Raw genomic sequence first — 21,515 nt, 5'->3', positions numbered from 1 at the left:
GCCTCATCCATTTTTAGGTTGAACCAAACTTCAGCAAGTTTGTCCTCTGCACCAGACCATGCTCTGTAAGCCCAAATTCCAGGTGAATCTGGATTTGTTGGAATTTGGGAGTCTAAAAATTGAACTGAATAGCCTTGATTGATTTAAGTTTAGCCATCCTCCAAATTTATCTGGAAAAGCTTCAAGGCCGTAAACTAGCAAGGGCAAGAACTTAGCATTTATGACCTGCAAAAAAGGCTATAGGGAGGGGCCTGTGAGTGCCACTTTATGCATTGCAGCTACAATCCCTGCAGGTTTTTTAGAGTTTCCATGTGAAGTTTGTAGACACCCAAAGCCTGAAATTCAATGGCAAGATAATTATAGGGGTCGGTACTGGAAATTACATATTGCCCTAATTTCCAGGTCCAGGAGTGCCTGTTGTGGATCCAAGCAAAAGTGACAATGTTTGTTTTTTCATAGTTGATTTCTAAACCATTGGCTGTATGGAATGAGGCAAAATTATTGAGTGAGTAATTGAAGCCAAGTGCTGAGTAGTCCAATAATGCCCTGTTGGCCACATACTGCAAGATGTTAAGTTTGTGGCCATTTAGCTTTGGGACGGCATGCTTTAGGTTTTTCACAGCAGCTTCGATGTAGGAGATAAATAAGTTAAAAAAGATGGGGACCAACACATCCCTGTTTTAGTCCCTTATTAACGTGCACACTGTTGCAGAATTACGTGAGCCTAGTTGTGAGAGTACAAACCGATCTATCTATAAATCTTTGCTGGAAGGTGCTAGGTGCTCAGTTTATGTCTTAGGTGGCACCTATCAATGTCATCAAATGATTTTTTATAATCAATGAAACACACGTTCAAGGTTAGTTTGTTGGCAAGAATGTTGTGGACTAAATGGGCGAGAGCTACTAGATTATGAATAGTGTGAGAATTTTTCTGGAAGCGGGACTGAAACCACAGTATCAAATTTGCCTGGGTTGTCCAATCTTGGAGCTTCCACAAGAACAATGAGGCAAATAATTTGGCCTACAGGTCAAGCAGTGCTATCAGTCTGTAGTTTGCTGGGTCGCCCTTGCTCCTGCTTTTTTGTGAAAAGGGACGATGTACGACCCCTGCCAAAACAGAAGAACCACACCAGTAAAGAGAATGTTATCAACAACGCTTCTCATTACCTTGATTCAGAACTGGCTATTGTCTTTGAAAATTGCAGTGGGGAGCCCATTGGGGCCAGACGCCCTTTGCTCCTTGTGTTTTTTCCTCAACAATATTTTTCAAAGAAATGCCAGAAAGTATTACAAGCATTGCATAGTCCAATGCATAATTCAACATAGTGACCAAACAAATAGGTGAGTGGACCATTGAACCCAGACATTCCACATTTAATAATGAAAACCAAACATCCCGTCCCCTACCACCCACTCTCCTTCTCTGTCGAGCTCTATCCTTGAAATCCACTGCAATCACTAGTGATTCCTCACGCTCTGTCTCACAATTGAAACATGTCCCATTTCACCACCTATACCAAGACCAAAATGAAAGGAAAAGAAACAAAATCTTAAAAGTATACAGCAGCAGGAATCCCTGTATAAGTTAATGATGCTCTGGTATCCTACACCGCACCAACTACAGCTTATGTATGGACAGTCAGATGTGACATGCTTGAGAGGCTGTGGGGAGACATAATTCATGTCTGATCATCATGCTCTAAGCTGATCCTTTTTTGGAAGAAGGTCCGCAGCCATATCAAGAGGGCAGTGGGTTATCCTGAGATCGTGATACTTGGTCTGTGTCCCGAGGGATATGATTCAATGATGAAGGGAGGGTGATTAGTGTCCAATATTCAACATGGTCTTGGCGACTCATTCATTTTTTAATGATATTTTCCGGTAATGGGGGCAACCCCTTCCAGGTTAGGCCTTTGCCGCACAATAATGAGTTATGTGTGAAGCAGTAGCAACTTTTGGAGTTGAAGGTGTTGGGATTTCTGGTACTGCAGCATTTGTCTTTTATAGGCAGGCCACATAGTTCTGTGTCATAGTGTTCAGCTGATTTTCCTGTCAGGACCGTCAGATTGTTCACCCATTTCCAGAATTGGCTACTACTGGAGTGTGAGCAGGCTTTGAATAAAAGGCCCAAATTTGTCTCTTCACCGCTTGCTTTGATTCTCAGGCTAACTTTTTATATTGCTTTCTCAGCTTGCAGAGCTCGGCCTTGCACAGATCAACATCCTAATTGAATTGAAATTGAATTGGTGAGGTTGGCCACCTTTCGTTTCTTGTTTCATAGGCTAATTGAGTACCAGGATTGTGTGCCTTTTGATAGATGGGCAGAGCTGCTGCTGGGTTTGGGCATAGTGCTGATTAACTCCAATCGTAAACTTGTCATTGCTGCAGATCCAGGTTGAAGAGCTGAATGGATTGTTTTCTAAATCAACTGAATTAAGGTAGGTGCTGCACTCCTCCCGAAATGTGTTCCTGCAATCGGCCAGGTGATTCTCTGTATGTGATGACAATTTGACATGTTCTATTTTTGGGTCAATGGAGCCATCTCCTATCTGGACAGAGCCGTGTAACCAGGAATCAGCAGGACTCCTGTCTTAGGAAAATAGTCACTTTCTAAGCAAAGCTCAATTTTAAAATCCTATAGCCAATTAAGAGTGGGACAGAAACGTGTACTCTAGTGCAGCATCGCGCTATTGAGCCACATGCGTGAAGGGTGCTGGTTGGTCGATGATATAGTGGCCATTCAATGCACTTAAACCAGCAGATTGAAGTGCTTCAAAGAAAGTGTTGCCAACTGCATAGTGCCTCTGCGGGTGGCATATTAGAGGAGTGATATGCCAAATTAGGTGCTGCTGCCTGCGAGACTCACCGCTGGTGCAGAAGTTGAAATGTTTCAAATTAAAGTTTCCTGTGATAAATAATCCTGCATCCAGGTTACCCAGGATAATATTGTGTAGATAGCTGCTGAGGTATTCCACTTTTGCTTGGAGGAATTTTGGGTGAGGTTTCATGTAATTGCAGAACAAAAGAAGATTTATCTCAGTTTATTTGGAATTGCTAGCAAGACCCCCCATGATTTGTTCGTATTCAATTGTTCCGTTTAGAGGTTCATAGAGTTTCGGCATAGGTCCTAGAACCCTCCTGCTGGTCTACTTTTAGCGACCCTTTCGGGCACCAGAATAACATGTGACTCATTTTCCACCAGAGAGATTAGCTGGTTGGACCAGGCCTCTTGCAGACAAATGAGTTTGAATTGCACTAGATAGGCAGTGGCTTCTTTTTGCTTGCTAATTTGGTTCCAGCCTGTACGTTCGAAGAACAGAGCTTGATATGGTAAATTTCAGTATATTGGTAATACGGTTGACTCAGGAGCACTGTTGCTTGCATGGGTCTCTGCCTCTCAGATGACTGAAATACTAATGATATGTTTATCTGCCTCGCTTAAATACTCTTTAGTAACAGAATTCTCAGGTACACACCCACATACCTCTCCCACACACAAACACGAACACAGTCAGATACACACATTCACCACACACACACACAGACACACCACACACACAACATTTGGCATTTGTTTTAAGTCTGTCTTGACAGAGCAGCTGTTCTCATGACCTATTATTACCAACGCTTTAAAATATACATAGAGTGGGCTTTGGCTCCGTTCAGTGGAGTATATTTTCAATTGCCTCATTGTATTGCCTATTTTGTTCATCTTTCTGCCCCTTAGGAAGTGATTCCAACTGAATTTATGAGGGACATCTAGAAAGTTTACTCTATCGTCATGTGTGTGTCACGTTCAATTCTTTAGCTTCTGTGTGCATTCCATACAGAAAGCAATCAACCTTTCCCCAGCGCCGACAATGGCAAGAGGTCCGACTGCAATGCACTAAACAGCATTTTTACACGCAACGCATGCAAGACACTATTTATGCTTGCCTGTGTTTGTGTCAGCACATTCAAGCCAGACCGAGTCGCTTTGCCAGTATTTGTTTTATTTTATTTACCCTCTGCTGCCTGACAGTGTTTCTCTTCCGGTTTTGCTCAGTCACTGAAGCTGAATACAAAGACCATCGGGCACATAACTTTCACACCTGGTTGCAAGGCTTCCAGTTAAACATACAGTGTCAGTGGAGTGGCAGTACAGTGCCTGATTTAGTCATGAACTGTTATTCACCCTATAAGTGTGATCTGAGTCTTGCCATTGTTTAGAGCAGAGGTCTTCAAACTTTTTGATGTCGAGACCCTCTGTCAAAAATGTTTAAATGTAAGGACCCACTCCTGACATACATTTCTGGAACATGGTACTCCTTATCATTGACAGCCATCGCCAACCATAAACATCCTCAAGTCCCACAGCAAATCATTTTACGGTGGGGAAATAATATTAAATAGTGCTTAGCAAACCACACAGTTCAAACAAAAAGTCTTGAAAAGAATTACCCAAAAATGCACAATGGACCTTTATTTTTCACAAACAAAACATAATATGACAAATCGTAATTGGATGATAATACCTTCCTGAACTAATGTGATGAGTGTGCCTGTCTTTCTCCGGAGAGATGGTCAATCTGTGTTGCACAAGAGTAGTACCTGTTAAACACCTAAATATAGCAATAAGCAACAAAAAGGTGACCAGTCCAGTTTTGCAAATGGCATTCTACTCTGCAGCAACATGTGTAGTTGCTTTTTAGTAACTTTTGAACCTTTTGAGCTATAAATAAAATACTTTTTTGTCACAATCAGCAGATTAATCAGAATATAATGGATTATGTGGCAAGTGCTGCAAATTCACTCAGCCACACAATTGCATAATTCCAGTGACCCTGGGTATAATTGCTGTAATGCATGGACTGCATGCAACTTTAGTGCATGGCATCAGAGGTGAACCATACTATACTTCATGTGATGCTGACAACTTGGCCTTTACAGCTGCATGGAACTGGAGGTCGCTAAACATAATTCATAATAATTAAACCATACCATATACAATCATTAATGATGAACTGTAAGGTCCAAGTAGAATGCTTTCTTAAAATGGCCCCTTAATTTTTCACACTGTTTTTCTAAGGCATTGGCAGGAACTGCTGTCACAGTGGTTCCTGTCAATGCATTTTACTGTTTGTGACAGGGCTGCTTTGAAAGGATGCAGCCCTGTAACAAACAGTAGTGTGTTTTTCTTTCCGAAAAGAAAATCCTTAAATGGGACTTTAATTTTGTAAAGCAAAAAAGTAATGCTTCCCTTGCCATGGGAGCCTTCCCCCATGGTGGGTAGCATTAAAACTACTTTACTGTTCCTTCCTGTGAGGTTTTACCTGCCAGTAAAGAACAGCAAAAAATGACTACATTAGGGCATGAAAGACTTGGGTTCTTCAGCACGTGAAAAATAAAATAACCTCCATGATCTGTGACAATAAGATGCACCTGTCACTTTTAACTGTAATTATAAGGGGCTTGTCATCGGCAAATAACATCACACCAATGACATATAGATGCAGCCAAGAGTGCCACATATATTGAACAGCATAGGAATTAACACCAAGTCCAGAAGCATCCCACAAGAATCATTTTTAAATGTAAATGTAAGTGGTGATAACAACAATTGGACTTGATTAGAAGGAAAAAAGATGTACCAATAGAGAGAATGTTATGCACCCCTGCTCCACGCAGTCTCTGAAGGAAGATGAGGTGTAACAATCATATAGAAGGTTGCTAAGAGACCAAGAAGAACCCACCATTCCGTATGAGCCCAGTGTGCGGGAAATCACTTTGTCACTCTATTAAACATTGTAAAAGGCTGCTTTTATTAGGGGTAAGTTGGGCAGTTTAATTCTTCGACTGAGCCACACATGCTATTATGCCTTAAACAGGGTCCTACAATTTACTACTAACCGTTCTCATCTCCCCAGTTTCTCACCCCAATAGTCCTACACCCCTTTTCCTTAAAATAATTACATAAATTAAATCCTATGATTTAGCTTCCTTGTGTTATCTCATTCGAATATTCTGCCATTGTCTCAATCTCTAGCATGCTCGTGCCCAGGCCACAGCCTCCTCTTGATTCTCCATTCTTCCTCTCTCTTCCCCTACTTCCTGTATCCCCCTTTCTCCTGCTCATCCATCTCTCAATTCTTTGAGCCCTCACACTCCCAGCAGAAAAACCTTCCCCAAGGTGCTCCTTCTGTCCCCTCCCAACATTCTTATCCCATGCCATCCATTCCCCTATTTTCTTCATTAGTTTCTCCGGGCATAACCTATTGCCTATTAATAACAGATGTACTCCATCAATAAGAAAACAAACAGGGCATTCATTCACAATCTGGTTGGGTTTAATCACCGACATTCACTTGCAAAGCCAAAACTTTCTCTGTTAATCGCCTTCCATGCTCTGTTTATTGCAGCCGTTCTCCGATCTCCTCTCCTCACCTTTCTGGGCAACAGCCGCGTCTCACAGAACTCAGTCCCCTCCCATCTTTCTTGCAGAAAGCGTAAATATTTCTTCATCATATTGATCACTTCCAACCCCATTGACTGAACCAAGTCATTCTCCCCTAGAAATTATACCACCACTATGGCTGCTTTGATGTCAGTTCTTACATCATTTTCATCAACTGACACCACCTTATTCCTCCTGAAACATATCAAAGTACCACTACTCAGTCAAAATCCATTCCCAACTGTTGTCCATAGAACTACCTTCCCACGCATTCCACGTCCTATTTTACTATTGAATACTAACATATCCAAATATCTCTCTTCCAACCTTTCTTGTCTTCCACACCTGCAAGAGGAAAGCACAGCTGTTAGGCACCTAGGCCTCCCAGCCCCCTCACTCAAAATCGCTCAAAACTCTTTTGTCACTGTTCCTATCCTGAACAAATGGGCCCCAAACTCCCTCTTGGTCTATCCTCCTTGTCTTAGACATTCCTCAGTACTCCTATGAACTGCATGTTCATCAATCTAGATCCATCTGCATACCTAAACAGCAGTCATGTTGCTTTTCTCCACAAACCCAAACACCCCTTCAGCCTCTTTATTGAACAAATTACCTCTTCCCCTGACCTCCAAAGCCAAAACATGTTTCTTTTCTCTTTTTGATCTATCTTGCTTCACTTTATCCAAAACCCTAATTCAGTCCTCACTATGTCATCCATCTGCAAACCATCAAAACCTTTTTCCCCACTAACTGTTCAGATAGTGGAAAGGCCCAAAGAACAATACCAGAAATTAAGACCCAAACAACATCCCTTCCCAGGTGGTTCCTTTCGCAAGTGAAAGCTTTGACAAATCTAGCCTGGGCCACCAGAAACTCTCAAAATCTCCACTGTAACTTGTTTCCTAAACTCCCCATGTTTCCATTTTTCACAGGACCATCCCTTCATTACCCTCTTAACAAGTTCCTAACCACATGAACCATACTGCCAAAAATGTCTTTTGTAAAATGCAATCTCTACCATTGTCCTTTAATTGCCACAGATGACAACCCTTTCTCAATCTACCCTTGTTGACATTGCTGGAGACTTCTCCACTACCTGCATAGCTCTCACAGTCCAATCTCCCACAGGTCCCAGTGCACTGGCATGCATCTCTGGTCATCCAAGGAAACCAAACAACAGACTCTCACCCACTGTGAACAAGATAACACATCAACCACCCCTTTGTCCATACTTGCAATGTATCTTACTTTAAACAGAATATTCCACTTCAAGCACATCTAGATGAACTCTCTCAGTAGTCATAAAGTATATACATTTTTACTGTTGATCACATACACCACTGCTGCATCATCAATCATAATGTCAGTGTTTGTCCTTCAGCTCTATTCCCACCTTCTCACTGACACCACAAATGGAAAAAATTAAAACAAAAAGGCAACGCTCTGTCTCCTGCTCCTCCATGCCAATGGCCACTTCTCTGCACACCACTGCCATTTCCAGTAAACTCCAAAAGCCCTGCTCTATACACACAGAAAAGACCTCTACTGTCCATGTCAACTTGTCATCTAAAATAATAATCTCTCTAGGTTGTTAGATGGAACCATGCATGCTTTTATCACCATGCCTTTAGAATGTGTTCTAAACAATGAACAGTACGCATTCCTTTACCACGCAAGGCATTTTAACGATGTGCCCTAGGGAAGCGTTGGACTTGAAACATTTTAATTTATTATTCCAATTCCTGCCTGTGCAACAATAGGGAATGCGTTTGACTTAAACTCCAAAAACAGTCCAACAATGCATTCCCTAAAGCAAGTCATTGTAAAGACTAAAGACTTGCGTGGTTCAGGAATGTGTGGTAAAGATCCATTCTTTGTTGAGATTGTGTTCCAAAGGCACTGCATGGTTCGCACTGTGTGGTAAAGACTGTTTCCCATCTCTCCATTGCAGTGTTTGAGCAATTTCAGTCCAATCCACAAATATTTTCTCACCGTCTCTGTTAGAAATGGGGTTTCAGGTTGGCTAGGGTATGCACCTCAGCCAGGCAGAACCCACCCACTCTAGTCAGGGTAAGGGAGCTACACGTCCAAGATAACCCCTGCTCACCACAGTGGTAGCTTGGCACGAGCAGTCAGGCCTATCCCAGAGGCAATGTGTAAAGCATTTGCACAACACGCAAAACACATGTTACGCACTATCCCACCATAAAGGAAATACAACACCAAGTTAAATGAAAATATACTGTATTGTACAGAACACAATTATTAGACCAAACATAACATATCAGTACTATCTTGCTACCTTAGCAGTTGTCAGAACGTTACACATTAGTTACTCTGCAAACTAGCAGTAGTCACATGTAACACACAGGTAACTCAATATTCTGCAACATAAGCAGTAGTCAGGAAACACGTTACTACACCAAAACACTTGTCATAAGAATATCATAAACACCCATAGTAGGAACATTAGAAAACATATGGCAAGTCATCAAAACGTAATAGTATGCTATGACCTTAACAGGAACATGTTCATAGATATATCAACAGATCAAACACAGGTAGGCAATATATATATTTAAGTCTGTAGAAAGAACTTAGATTAGCTATATTGTTCCTTTTGGAAATACCTGCTTGTCTGATGAGGCACCTCTAGTGCCTAAAGATGGGTCCCCCGGCGCTCCTCTGCACAAAATGGGGGCCTCTCTTATCCTTTGGCCATAGGAGGGCGGCACGCACCTCCTCTCTACTATGGACAGGCCCCTCTGGGGACCTGTGATCACTAGGGGCCCCCTGGGCCTCAACCGGCCCTCATGAGGGGGGGCCAACATCCTCGGGATAATGTAAGAGGAGGGTGGCGCCACGCACCCCCTCTGACTTTGTAACGGGCCCCTCCTGGGGCCTGCGATCTCCTGGTGTCTCCCCCGGGCCTATACTGGCCCTCCGTCGTGAGAGAGACCACAAATACAGACACTGGCCCGCACGGGGCCACACAAGGAAGCCAGCGGTGCGGGGGGAGCTCCAGCAGGGTTCCCACCCCACCCGTGGCCTCCACAAGAAGGTCTGGTATGTCAGGAGAGCAGGGGGAACCTCCGGTGAGGCTTCCCTTCCCCCTGTCCAGCAGAAGTCTTCAAAAAGGGCCTGGTGGGGCGAGGGAGCTTCTGATGAGGCTTCCTTCCCTGTCCACCAGCTCCTGCAGCACTCGGTGGCCCGTCCGGCCGTCAGAAAGGGCAGGCACCAATGTAGATGCCTGCCAGTGCCCCGGGGGCGCTCCACAGAGCGCGCTTCACCCTGGGGGCACGACAGGAGCCTGAGTTTAATCTTCTGGTGCCCTGGGGGCATGACAGACAACGAGACTCCGGCGCTGAAGACCACGCAGCCCTGGTTGCGGCAGTGATTTCCCTAGGCAGCAATGAATAAGCACTTTTTAAGGCACTCAGCACCAGCAAGGGGAAGCACTTTCAAGCGCTAAGGAAATCCCCAAAGGAGTGCTTTCCCAAGTGCTTAATTTCAGCCAAAAAGGCGAAGCACCCCTCATGCTTCAAAGTGGATGCAGGGGTCAGGGGCCACAGCACCAAGCCCCTGGGGGACAACAGTCCAGGAAAAGGGCTCACAGGGGGAGGGGCCCAGCAACAGGCCAGCACAAAGAGGATGCAGCAAGTGGCAAGTTCTTTACAGTGACCAAGCAGATCACAGGTCAGCACAGCAGCAGCAGTCCATGGCAGTTCCTGGTGAGTCCTTCCAGCATTTCTGTGTCCAGTTCCAAGGTGATTCAAAGTGTCTCCAAACTGTGGGGAAAATTCCTCTGTACTTATACTCAGTCCTTACAATGTTTTGCAATGGTAGGGAGAGGAGGTTCCAGCCAGTTAGAGCTGGTTCTGGGAGTGCCCCCTCTCTCCTTCAGCACAGGCTCCAAACATCAGTGGGGTGTTAACGACCCTATTGTGTGAGGCCAGGGCACAGCCTTTTACATATGTAGGTGTTCCCCGCCCATGAAGACTATTCAGCATGCAGATGCACCTCTGTGACACCTCCACTCTCCCTGCGTACAGGCTGTCTGAAAAGTATGCACAAAGCCCCAACTGTCACTCTGCCTAGACATGGATTGGAGTCAAGCTGCAGAACACCAGAGTCATAAGCACAGAGAAATGCTCACTTTCTAGAAGTGGCATTTCTGTAATAGTAATAAAAAATACACCTACACCAGTAAGCAGCATTTATTATCACCATCACAATAATACCAAACATGCCTACGCTACCCCTCATAAATCAGGCAATACCCCTTACACATGAGGTAGGTCATTTCTAATGCAATCCTATGAGAACGCAGCACTCACAGCAGTTAGACACCAAGGCCCATATTTATACTTTTTGACGCAAATCAGCGCCAGGGCAGACTTGCGTCAAAAAGTTTACCGCCGTGTAACGCCATTCCAACACGCCAGCCGGGCGTCTTATTTAAGGAATTACGTTAGCCGCCACTGCAGCCTGGTTAGTGTCAAAATAAATGACGGTAACCGTTGAGCAGATGTGAAGGGAAGACTGGGGGTTGTGAGCCAAAGAATGGTGCAAGTCAGGTTAGAGTCAAAAATCTTGTCTCTAACCTGACTTGCACCATTTCTTGACACACAACCCCCATGGAAATGACTCCTGTCTTAGCAAAGACAGGAGTCATGCCACCCCTGCCCCCCCTGCCCAATGGCCATGCCCAGGGGTCATTGGGCACAGTGGCATGTAGGGGGGCCCAAGTTAGGTCCTCCTATGCCACTTAAAAGAAAAATAATAATACTTAACTGCACTTACCTGCATTCACCATGGATGGGTCCCCTCATCCCTGAGTGTCCTCCAGGGGTGGGCTAGGGTGGCAGGGGTGTCCATGGGTTCAGGGGAGGGCACCTGTGGACTGCTTCCATGGTCTCCGACCATGGAAATGAGCCCACAGGTCCCTTAACACCTTCTCTGACCCAGGCATTAAAAAACGGTGTAAATCCTGCTGGGCACCTTGTTTTAAGGCCTGCCTCCTCCTGTGCGTTATTTTGACGCCAGAGGATAAATAAGGCGCACATGCCTTAGAGTCATTTTTTGCACAGGAACGCCTACCTTGCGTGTCATTAGTGCAAGGTAGGTTTTCACATCCAAAAAATTACGCATATCCCATAACTTTGGTGCTGGACGGGTCTAGCGCCAAAGTATAAATATGGGGTTAAGTTTGCACTGAATTTGCGTTTAAAAAAATGACGCAAATCTGGCACAAACAGAGTATAAATATGGGCCCAAGTTAGGCTGTTTGTCACTACCAGGAGAAACCCCGCAACCTGGCACATGTCTTGCCTTCTACATACATGGCACCCTGCCCATAGGTCTAGCTAGGGCATACCTTAGGGGTGACTTACATGTAGCAAAAGGGGAGTTCTGGGCCTGGCAAGTAAATTTAGATGCCAGGTCCCTGTGTCAGAAAACTGCGCAGGCATGAGACAGGTTTGAAAGTCTGCTTCAGTGGGTGGCGCAAGCAGCGCTGCAGGCCCACTAGTAGTATTTAATTTACAGACCCTGGCTATAGAGATACCACTGTACAAGGGACTTAAAGGTAAATTAAATATGCCAATTAGGTAAGAGCCAATCATACCAACTTAGAGAGCGCCTGCACTTTAGCACTGGTCAGCAGAGATGAAGTGCTCAGAGTCCTCGAGCCAACAGCGAGAGGTCAGAAAAAATAGGAGGAAGGAGGCAAAAAGACTGGGGATGACCCTGCGTAAAGAAAAAAGTCCAACACTCTCTGTTATTATCATCCTGCAGTGAGGTTTTTTAGGCCACCATATGGTGAAAGCTAGCCATCTATAGAAAGCCCTGTTCAGGGCCATTACCATGCAAGCTAAGTTCAGGTTTCCAAACACCTGTTGACGATTCCGCAGCTCACATTTCTTTCTTCCATCCACATCTTTCAATTGCTATGTCAAGGTGTTCTGTTTTCCATGTCATCCGGTAACAATGACACCATTGCAACTGGGTCTAATTCAATCCCCAGAAATGTCAATTGCATACCTAGGCCCACTCTATTTTCCAGGGCTAGCAATGCACCCAACTGCTCTGCTATCTGCTCCAACATTTTATTCAGTCTGCCACATCCAGTCGTCTCCAATGCTGTGTCACTTATCGAAAATTGACCAAGTCATACAGCACCAGCCTAGACCCAGGCATTTCTCTCACCCCCTACTCCACTAATGAGCTGCATTTTTCACAAATGCACAACTCACAGAACACTCATCCTTTTCACTTTGTCAATGTAATATTGTCCCTGTAAATGTATGCCCATTATAGCACTTACTACAATTTGAATGCCTCTTGTGAAAGAGGTCACTAAGGCATCCAACTCTGATATGGATTTTCATGGTGTTGCAGAATCGGGTACAACAAGAAGGCTTTTGAACATAGGCCCAGATTTAACAGGGCCTAGCGCCATTCTAACGACACATTAGCATCATTTTGTTTACGCTAATGTGACGTTAGATGACCAAAAACGCCATGCCATATTTACAAAGTGGTCCAATGCATGCATTGCACCACTTTGTAACCCTTTATGCTACATTATGCCTGTGCCAGGCATTTCCAAATTAGGGGTGGGCCAAAAAACATAACACAAAGAAATCTAAGAGATTTGTCTGCATGATTTTTTTGGCACTTTTAACGCCTGCTGTGGGCAGGCGTTAAAAGGAGGCTCCCGTTGGTTACAATGGGCCTCTGGGTGCTTTGCAGGATTAGCGTCAACATTTTTTATGCCAAATCTGCAAAGCGACGAACTAGCATAAAAAAGGCTAGTTCCCTAACTACTGCCATGGTGTGCCACATATTAAATATGGCACACACATGGTGGAGTTACGGGGCGCTAAGGGGTGCAAGAACAGTGACGCTGCACTAGGAGCAGCGCCACTTTTCATAAATATGCCCCATAGTATAGAATGGTGGTCTGGGGTGTGGCATGCATGACAAGGTACAGAACTGGAACTAAGAGCGCAGGTAAATCAAATAAGTTGCAACCCTAGGCCCTTGTCAGCCATCAAGGAACATTCATTAATATCATTGGCTCGATTAGCACAAAAATACGTGCTGATCTGTGCAATGATAAATCCCGTTTGACCCGTGCTTCAGAATACAATTCTGTATTCTGCCTACTGCTGTCTCGGACATGCTCAGAAGGCTTTTAATATCTAGGGCATATCCGTTTCTACGGGAATACACATTGACAGGAGCATCTCTCTATCAGTCCTCATCTGCACTCAGATTCAATACTGCGGTGTTTTCTAATTCCTTCACTGCACTAGACAGAGAATAGACGGTCGATGTTTGCACCCTGTGTCTCCAGGGGAATAAAGATGGATGTTGCCGGCAGCTTTGTTGTGCTGCTCAAGGAACGCGCACTCTTCAATCATTTTTCTTTCAAAGCACACAGCCAGGCATGGCCCTAGGCTGGAGAAAATAGTTACTTATTAAGACGGTAGATCCTCTTGAACACAAGCCTACATCTCATAAACGTTGTTGTTTTTAGCTGTTCTATATGAACAGTATTGTAACGCATTTCATGGCAACCCAGATATACTAAATTATTATTGTCAGTGGACGAAATTCAAGATCATTGATTGACCTGCAGCTGTGGAGCACCAAAAGTTATTTACTGCTAGTGGCATTTATTAGGTACCGTTCTGTTATATCTGTTGCTTCACTTTGCAGACCAAAAGCCCGACAATGCACAGAGAAAAAAAATACTTTTTTAAAACGAGCCTTAAGTTTACTAAGAATTATGCTATGCAATGCAACATGAAATTCTATAGTGTTGTGTAAATGGTAAAAAAGTGTACAGCGCTTGGTGCACGAATGAGGTCACTGGCAAAGCTTGAGCTGAATATGGTGTGTTTGCAGAACCCTAAGCATGATCTGGAATTTAACAATGGCACAAACGTAAGAAAACAGCGTCTTGCATGACATTTGAACCTAGGTTACTCAGTGGCATACTAGTTTTCTCAGGCAGACAACTGTTCAAGGGTCAGTCATGTAACGTGTGTCATTTTCTCGGAAATGTTTTGTATGTGGAAATGTTATGCTATACTATTATCTAAAAACTATTTCTTTTTGCTGATAGTATCTCATAGTGTCAGCCTGTTTTCATTTGCACATTGGAATGTGACACTGGAGGTTGGGCTCCCAGGGCCTATAATGACTCAGGTGGGGGACCACATAACCCCCTTCCCGGAGTTAAGAATGCGGCCCAAGGGCATGGGATTTCTGGGAACTAAAATGGCCTCAGGGAGGGGAGCACTATGCACACCCACTCACCATATATATGATAAAGAAAATGGCGACTGCCATTTTCTTTCTTTTTGTTGCTGTTTTTCTGGCAATTCTGCAGGTGTCCTGAGGGATAAGTGGAAAAAACTCAGATTTTATTTTTATTATTTTGTCCCCACAGGGCCTAGAGGGACAGGTTATTCCTACCTTACCCCCTTATATTATTTTTTTAAGAAACTTTAGGAGGGGGGACTAAGGCCCTGATTTATACTTTTTTTGTGCTGCATTTGCGTCCTTTTTTGAGGCAAAAGCAGCGTAAACTTACAAATTACAATTGAATAAAAGTATACATCAGGGCTTAAGTACCTAAGTCCTGTGATGACTCCCAGAACAAGTTTCTCTTGTTACTGGCAGCTGCTGCGAGCCACTCATCTGAACTTCAGGTGGTTCAGATGGGGCAGCGATAATCCCTGAATCACAATTAGAATTGACAGGGCAGCAATGAAGGACATACTGTAATCCTAAAAGTTTTCAAGGGGAAGGTGGGTTGGGATGAGAGAAAAAGAGAGAAATAGCAGGACTTCTGCATATTCTGATTTCTCTACTCCAGGGACTGCTGGGCTCTAGGATATCTGGATTCTGGATTCAGGATCCTGGCAATCAGGATTATTCAGATACAAGGGTCTGGACTCTGATTTCCCTGTAATTAAAGCACACTTTAAAACAGGAAGAACTAAACAGATTTTTGATACTAACGCCAAACCAACATACAATAATTCACACTAGAAACATTCCCCAGTATGATTTGAGAATTATCTAGGAATTATCATGGACTAGAAATATCATGCACAAGGATTTCACTGAGAAAAAATAACAAGGTTAATCACAACAAAACTACTTCAAATCCTTCAGTAGTTCAAGATGCTCAAAAGTTCAAAGTTCATATGCAAATATGTAATGGGGCAATCAGATGATAGTTCTCAGTTGTCCCAAAAGTCTTTAGAACAGCAACATCAGATTCTGATCGAGAAAACACGTATTGAAAACCAACTATGAGCAGAAGATCCAGAAAGGCGCAGCTATTACAAGAAATTCAACTTTTCTCTAATGTCTTTTCAGTCACAAGTTTCATTGGAATATTATTGCTGGCTTTAGATACGTTTGATTAGTCAGTGCTGATCAGGATCACAAACTAAACAGAAAAGGTTGTATTAACTTATTTGGGATGCCTGGTGTCTTTTTGCCAGCGCAAGAAAGCGCAATGCGAAAGATGAATTGCACGCTCTCCCCATTTACAGGTACTGTGGTAACTACAGAGAAGATCGGAAATACTAGGTCAGCACTCAGGAAACGCATTGCTGCGATGAGAAGCTTGTTGCTGTGAAGGTATGGATGCCGCTGCAAAGATAGGACTGCCGCTGCGAAGGGCAAGCTACCAAAGACTGGAGACAGGTAAGCGTCACTTGCAAGTTAAATAAGGCTAAGCAGGATTTAGTCTGAAATGCTGGCTTTTATAGCCGGGCTGAACCAGGTGCAAGGAAACACTTGTGGAAAGCAGAGGAACTCGTTAGTCATTACTGTAACCGCCCATGTTTCTCAACTGTCTTTTTTTCATTAGGAGGATCAATTAAAGAACCAGCAGTTTTTGGCAGTTGGCATGTGCTTCCTGGATTACCTGGGTGAGGCCCAGGTGGTTGTAGACAGTTGACGTGCATCCTGGATTACCTGGGTGAGGCCCAGATGCTCAGAAATTATCTTGAGAACAAGCATTGGTCTACATTTGCTTTAAACATTGCCATTATGTTAATAACTGAGTTGCAAAGTTACACAAAGTTTCAAAAGCATACCATGATTCAAAGTGGTACTGTGATGAAAAGAAACTAACAACATCTCTAATGTCACTCATAAGGAGGGTAATAAGGCATGACTAAGGCATGACTAGCCCTGATCACAGCTGGGACTATGACAGTTGCCCCTCCCAAAGGCCAACCAACATGCCGAGGTTTAGTGGGGTTCAGAGCATAGAAACGTTGGATCAGACGAGGCACATAGACAAAGGAGGCTGGTTCCCAAGAGCGTTCAGAAGAGCATTCCACTCAATCAAAAAATATATTTCTCCTCAAATGCGTTTTGCGTTTAGGATACGTTGTACTTCATGTCCTTTATGATCTCCTACTACCACTGGGGGAGAAAGTATATCCTTTTGTGTGTGTAGATGACTTGGTTTGATAAGAGAAACGTGAAACACTGGATGTATAGCATATTCATCTGGTAAGTATAAACATACTGTGATAGGTGTTACAATATCAATAATCAGAAAAGGACCTATGAATCGTGGTTGAATTTTCCTTGGGCCCTCAAATTTGATGTTGCAAGTGGATAACCACACCACATCTCCTTTCTGATATTTAGGTTTTGGAGTCCTACATTTATTGGCTTGTGCTTTCATAATTAGTTTGTTTTGTGCTAAACATTTACAGGCTTGTTTTTGTGTGTCTTGTAATGTCAGTAACCTTTCAGAGACTGAAGGCATTAGCTCTGGTGTGTTGGGAAATATCACTGGAATGAACCGTGGATGATAACCGGTGAGGAAGAAGAAAAGAAAGCACACCATAAAGGAGTGAGCACTTTTATAATATGAGAACTCAGCCAATAGTAGGGCCTGGTCCCATTGACTAGTAAGAGTGGAGGTTAAACACCTAAGGATTTGTTCTAAAGATTGGTTGGCTCTCTCCATTTGAACATGGGTCTGGGGATGATAGGGTGTTGAAAGAGCCAACAAAATTCTTAATTCAGTATATAAAAGTTTCCAGAATTTTGACATGAATTGTGACCACAATCTGAAATAATCTTAATTGGTAATCCATGCAACCTAAGAATTTGTTGTAAGAATATTTTTTAAGAGAATGAAGTGGGCCATTTTGGATAACATATCTACCCCTACCATTATGGTGGTAAATTTGTTAGATTCTGGTAAATCAGTGACAAAATCCAAATTGATTGTATGCCAAGGAGATGAGGGAATAGGTAATGGCTGTAGAAGACCCAGCAGTGCTAAGTGTTGAATATTATTATGAGCACAAACAGGGCAAGAACTTACATAAATCTGAACCTATTTTTGAATATTTTCCCACCAGAAATTTCTTTACATTTTCTCTAGGTTCCCTGGATACCCGGGTGCCCAGCTAAGGCCGAGTCATGGTGCCATTCTATGAATTGGTGTCTCAAATCTCCTTGTGGTATAAACATCTTTTGGTCATGAAAAAGGTAAACTTTTATGTTGTATTTTGGGTTAAGCAACCAATCCTGGGTCAAGTCAAGAAAGTATCGCCTATTATCACTGCCACAATCTTTTCAGAGGGTATAATACTAAGGGGAGGTGTCGAGTTTTTCTTGTCTTCTATTTGCCCTAACCTAGACAAAATGTCTGATTGTAATTGCTTAGTTACAGGATGATAAGTGATAAGGAAATCAAAATCACTAAAAAGTGTAGCCAGCGCATTTGGCAAGGTGTGACATCTTTTACTGAAGTAAAGAACTGTAAGTTCTTATGATCTATGAAAATTGGAATGGTGTGTTTTGCCCCCAATAGGTGATGATGCCATTCTGAAAAAAAAAACCTTGATGTCCAATAACTCTCTCTCTGCCACTGTGTAGTTTTGCTCAGAAGGAAGTAACTTTTGAGAATAATATGCTAAATGGTGCAGATGACCGGTCTTGGGATGTCTCTAAGATAACACTCCACCAATGGCTTTTAGTGAAGTGTCCAACTCAACAAAAAATGGCCGATCAGGATCTGGATGTGACAGAATGGGAGCTGTTGTAAATTTCTGCTTTAAGATCTGAAAGGCCCATTCATCCACTTCTACCAGAATATGTTTGTCCTTTCTCCAATAACTGAGTAATTGGTACCAAAATAACTGACAAATCTGCAATAAATCTCCCAAAAAAGTTGGCAAAACCAAGAACTCTCTGGCTCTCTTTAACAGTAGTATGTTATGGCCAATAAAGAAAGGCTTCTACATTTTCTGGGGCTATTATAATACCTTCCGGGGACAGATGGTAAACCAAAAATTCCACTGACCTGGAGTGAAATGTACATGTATCTAATTTAGGGTACAGAGAATCCTCTCCCAAATGCTGAAGAATAGATCTGCTCAGTCTTAGAAAAAATCAAAATATTGTCTATGTAGACAATTGCACAAATGCCCAAGAAGTCATGGAGAACTTCATTTATATGACACTGAAATACCACTGAGACATTTTTCAGAGACCAAAAGGCATTACAGTATACTCAAATATGACAAATTTTGTTCTGAAAGCCAGTTTCACTCAACTCCAGCTTTAAAATGTATGAGGTGGTAAGCATCTTGTTGATCTAACTTTGTGTAGATGGTTGAGCCGCATATTTGATCTAATAGCATGGTTATGAGTGGTAATGGATAATGATTTTTAATCATGGCCTTGTTAATATTGCAAAAGTCCACACAGACCCGTAATTCCCCATTCTGTTTTGGAACAAAAAAGAGGGGTGAGAAACAGGTGAGGTGGAATGCCTTATGAATCCTAGTTCTAGCATTTCAGCCACATATTTATGTAATTGTTGGGTTTCTGGCTCAATAAGAGCATACATTCTACTGCCTGAGAGTACTGCCCCAGGAATGAGATCGATTCTACAATCATACAGCCTGTGAGGTGGTAACTGGGTACCTTTGATATGATCAAAGACATCTGAAAAGTCATGATATTCCTGTGATAATGTGTTAGGGTGAGAATGATGTGCAACTGCAGAATGAGTTGGTGTGACTGTTTCTGAGCTTCTTGATAACATGTTGTCCTACAAAAGGTGGAATTCAAGGTTATAGTTCTCAGGACGCAATTTATCTTTGGTTTGTGATGCTCTAACAAGGGGATGACTAGAATCACACCAAAAGTTAATGTGTCAATAAGATCAAAGATTACATGTTCTGTGTGACCGTTATCCCCAATAAAGGTCAGCTGTGTGGTATTAAACCCTATCAGTCCAGAGGAAACAGCTGAACCATCAACTGCTCTCTCAGGTTCTGGTTCTGATTTTGTCAATCAGGAGATACACAATTTTTCAGCAAGGAAATTTTCAGTGGCCCCGGAGTCAATCAGAACAGGAAGATTAGCTCCCTCTTTATGACTTTGGCGGTAAGTTCCGCTTACCACCATGCCGACTGCCGCGAACGTGCCACCGGCGCGGCGGGTTACCGCTACCCATATTATGACACACACATAGCAATCCATCACTATACAGCCATACACACAAGTCTGCCAGCCTAAAGGTCAGTGATAAACTGGCGGTATCAAAACCCACACCATTACTCAAACAGAACTACACCCACAATATTATGACCCACGACTTACCAGGGCGGACATTTAATGGCGCTAAACCATTGGCGGTACATACCGCTGCGTTCAAAATACACACACACATACAAAACACTACTACATTGGACAATTTAAATATCACACACCTGACACACATACACACACCACCCCCACACCACTATAAAACACAAACCCACATTACCCACAACCCTGTACAACTAGAAAGATTTGCCAACAGAGAGACAGCAAGAGCACCACACAACCAGAGCCATATAATACCATCACCCATGCACCATCCACACACTTTACAGCACACACCCCAACACATCACCCAACACACCATCACCCACACCATTCAAACTAAACCGATGGCACCACAACGACAGCCCAGGTTCACAAAGGAGGAGCCAAGGGTCATGGTGGAGGAAATCATCCGGGTAGAGCCACAGCTATTCGGATCACAGGTGCAGCAGACACCCATCACTAGGAAGACGGAGCTAAGGCGGAGAATCGTGGACAGGGTCAACACCATGGACAGCACCCCGGAAAAAGGGATGACAAAAGGAAGAGGTGTAATGAGCTACGGGGGAAGGTGCATTCCATGGCAGCAAGACACCAAATAGCTGTACAAAGAATTGGTGGTGGAACCCCACCTCCTCCCGCACAACTAACAACATGGGAGGATCAAGTCTTGGCAATCATGCATCCTGAGTGCCTGGCAGGAGTAGCAGGAGGACTGGACTCTGGTAAGTCAACTCTTTACTACTTTCAGCCCCCTACCTGCATGCCATCACATACCCCCACCTTTACCCTCACTCCCATCAATCCACCACCTCCCACACACTCCACCATCACATCCCACTCATCCCAATGCCATGCCCTGCATGCAACACCAATGCATGGACACCCCCACAGACCTGCATGGATAACTATCACCACTGCATGCACACTAGAAGCAATCACTTAGGCCACCAAATAACAACTCACACAAAGGCTAATCTCCCAGGGCAATAACAACCATAGAGGGCAACACACCCATGCACAACATGTCACACGCAGAAACAATAACACTGCATTTACATCCCCACAGGTCCCCCAGTTCATGTCACCGGAGAAGAGGTGCCAGCAACATCCAGTCCCCTCCCAGAAGAGGCCCACAGTGATGAAAGCAGCTCTGGACACCTGGATCTAGATGACCAACCGGGCCCATTAGGGATCTCCAGACAGTCGGTTACCCAGCCATAATCCAATACTACCACAGAGCCTCCCCCCTCAGGAAACACCACCACTGCACCCACCCAGAGAGCCTATACCTTTGTCCCCAGGACATGTCAATCAGTCCACCACTACAGGGACCCCAGGACACCCCACAAACACAGGACAATCAGGGACCTGGGGCCAGTGGCAGTGGGCACGCGGTTTAGGGGACAGAGGCACAGGACAACAG

Source organism: Pleurodeles waltl, chromosome 4_1, assembly GCF_031143425.1.
Source record: "Pleurodeles waltl isolate 20211129_DDA chromosome 4_1, aPleWal1.hap1.20221129, whole genome shotgun sequence".
Lineage (NCBI taxonomy): Eukaryota > Metazoa > Chordata > Amphibia > Caudata > Salamandridae > Pleurodeles > Pleurodeles waltl.
The sequence above is the reverse complement of the archived record's forward strand: the minus strand, read 5'-3'. Positions refer to the sequence as shown.